General features: G+C 37.4%; 1 long non-coding RNA gene across 1 annotated transcript; it reads right to left on the reverse strand.

Annotated features, from left to right (window-relative positions):
- Positions 1-133: 133 nt before the first annotated feature.
- On the reverse strand, positions 134-592 carry LOC124668689. Its single transcript, XR_006991792.1, has 2 exons — positions 497-592; positions 134-409 (listed from the first exon to the last, which is right to left on the reverse strand). It is a non-coding gene; the product is annotated as an uncharacterized LOC124668689 (long non-coding RNA).
- Positions 593-3077: the final 2485 nt, after the last annotated feature.

Raw genomic sequence — 3077 nt, forward strand, 5'->3', positions numbered from 1 at the left:
CCCAATCATTCCAAAGAACTGCATGCGATGCCTTCTCTTTTTTACTCTCAAGCTGGTTGTAATGGGGCAGTGAAATATGATGTGTCAACATGTATGCTGTGGTACCATTTCAGACGTATAGGGGTTACAATTTCAATTTCAGAAGATATTTGGTGGTACCAAGCCTGTTTCTCATAGGGAAATCATTTACACAAAAACAAGTACTTTACATAGAACATGAAAGTTGTTGTGTGAGCCTACCAAGGCACCTTGTGGATTTTGTTTTGCAGATAAAAAAGGTTTACTTCAATTCAATTCAATAGTGTATTACACATCACCATTTCGACATGAGCATATGCATAATTCACATACAAAGGAAAAGAGGACTGGATCGAAAGGAGCATGCAACAGCACCAAGATGGATCGGGACCTATAAGGAAATAAAGGAGGATGCACGAAGCATTTACACAGAAAAATACAGGATATAGAGAACCAGCAAATGATACTATGAAGACACCTTCCATAGATAGCCCCGAATCACTGAACATGCATGGAAGTACTTTCCTTTCTTTCTGGTCGATCGGCCGAAGAAGATTCTCAACTTGTAAATACAAGTGGCCACATCGCCCTGCCAAAGAGGAAGAAACACGAGTAAACAATGACAGTAGCAGATGGAAACGCGACCTAAACAAACAACATCATGCACCTCTTCTTAGGATAATTGACATCCTCACCGTGGAGGCCCATCGGACCAGCCTGCAAAAACACTATGTTTCGTCTCGATGTTCTCCGAACCATATTTTACTCATGAAAAATAGGAAGCCAACACAAACAGCTTAAGGAGTGGATCAACGAACCACCTTGTTACCGAGTAGCAGGATCGGTTCAGTTCAGGAAAAGGGGAATAAACAGAAGCTTAGGCTAATTTACAGCATAAAAGAAAGTGATGCGCCGTTTTGCCTATCATAAAACCCAAACAATTAAAAGAACCAAATAATTCCTTATGGATAAATAAAAAAAGCCAAAAAACCTTCTATAGCCAACTCACAAGCAATGTAAGGAATGGGTGGGAGACTCATGGTTCCATAAAAAGGTCAGAGCAATTGTGTAGTCAATGAAAAATTGAAGAGTGTATCATCTCCTAATTAAAAGAACCAAATAATTCCTTATGGATAAATAAAAAAAAGCCAAAAAACCTTCTATAGCCAACTCACAAGCAATGTAAGGAATGGGTGGGAGACTCATGGTTCCATAAAAAGGTCAGAGCAATTGTGTAGTCAATGAAAAATTGAAGAGTGTATCATCTCCTAATAATATTCAGGTCATTAAATCATAGAAATTAAAAAAGGCTGAAACGTTAAAAAAGACAGGCACTTGATGCATCAGCATTTGCTGGTCCCTTGGTTGGCCAACAAAATTGCAGTCTAGAATGTAGCAATGCATGATAGGCAACTGTGTAGGCATCGATTCATAACACTCGGAAAAAGAGAGCAACTGAAATTCCTGAAGTGAATATTTAAGTTGTTCTTGTAGTGGAAAGATGCACAACATAAGGAAAGTTCCCTATTACAAAATCTGTAGTGCATAAGAAAGCAGATAAATCATGCTATGAACAAGCATAACAATTAGCAAAGGTTTTTTGGTAGATGATTGAATTTCTGCATTGCATAAAAACAATGAGACAAGGGAGGATATATATGCCAAGAAATAATCTTTGTAAAATATAAGCAACATTATCCATGTCACAATATTGTTTCTCTGCATTCTTCATACAAGCATCCTAATAAGTTTACATAATCAATCAAATGTGTGTCATAAAATACAAATACCAAGGCTAAATAAGTTCTAGATTTGATGTTTATTGGAAATATTACATATTACCATGTCAACGAAACCAAGCAAGATGCTCTTGCAATTCATGGTATAAAATTTTAGAAGCTTGAGCATGGGTGGTCAGAGGTCAAAACAATGCCTTTGAAGTTACTAATAAAAAATCTACAACTATAGGCACAACAATGCCTGTGAACTAATAAACAGCATGGGTCTCTTTTTAGTTATTAGTAAGGACAATGAAATTAAACCGGCGCATTTTACATTTCACCACGAGCAAAGAACCTTCAAGGTTTTCCTCGTACAACAATTAAATACTGTAATTTGCAACAGTGTAATATAATTCATATGAATATACTACAACCATATACTAACTTACCATGCATATAAAAGGCTTTATTGCTATCTGAAATCTTAGCCTCCTTAATGAACAACTTGCTCAGAATCATCAACACTAAAGTAAAGATGGTGAGAAACAATCATGGGCTGTGGTGTGAAGCAAACAATGCTATGATACAATTTTTTAACATTTGAATAGCACTAAATCTAGAACTGGAAGTGCGACAACACCTACAGATTTTGGGTACCTCTATGCTGGGAACGTGGATGCAAAAAAAAATTAGTTGCATGCCAGCCTGACCATTCTTTGGCTAGAGTCATTGCAACACCATCTACCTGTCAAATAGTGAGTTATGATCATCCAACCATCATATGGACAGCTATATTTACAGACTGAACATTTAGGAAAGTTCTGAAACCAACATCAAAAGCATGGAGAGAGATAATGACCAAAAGGATGGTACAAGCCATAGGTGGTGATCTGAACCGGTATGTGAATTAGGCTTATCGATGGAGAAAGTAGAAGCAGGTCTTGCACTTGATGAGGGGCTAGATGAATACTTTTGAACAAGGTATTTGAGTCCCGACTCAAAACTGAGTCACCAGCCCTGTGACTCAGTGCTTAGTCGACAAAAAGTCATTGTACAGTCGCCATAAGTCGCTGTTTAGTTGCGAGTTGTCGTAATTTTGAGAAAATGACTCAAAAACCCTCACATGCCTTACCATAATCACTCCAAATAGGACATCCAAGCATAGATGAGACTTATAACAGCGATCTAAATCAGGCTAGAAGCAGCATTTTTTATGTAAAATCACTGAGAAATTGTATTACCTTGCTCGGAGTCTCATGTATTTTTTTTTTTTGCGAAATCTGAGTCTCATGTATCTAACCAGTCTAATGCAAATATGGGATGCATTCCCCTACTACA

Source organism: Lolium rigidum, chromosome 6 (genome assembly GCF_022539505.1).
Source record: "Lolium rigidum isolate FL_2022 chromosome 6, APGP_CSIRO_Lrig_0.1, whole genome shotgun sequence".
Lineage (NCBI taxonomy): Eukaryota > Viridiplantae > Streptophyta > Magnoliopsida > Poales > Poaceae > Lolium > Lolium rigidum.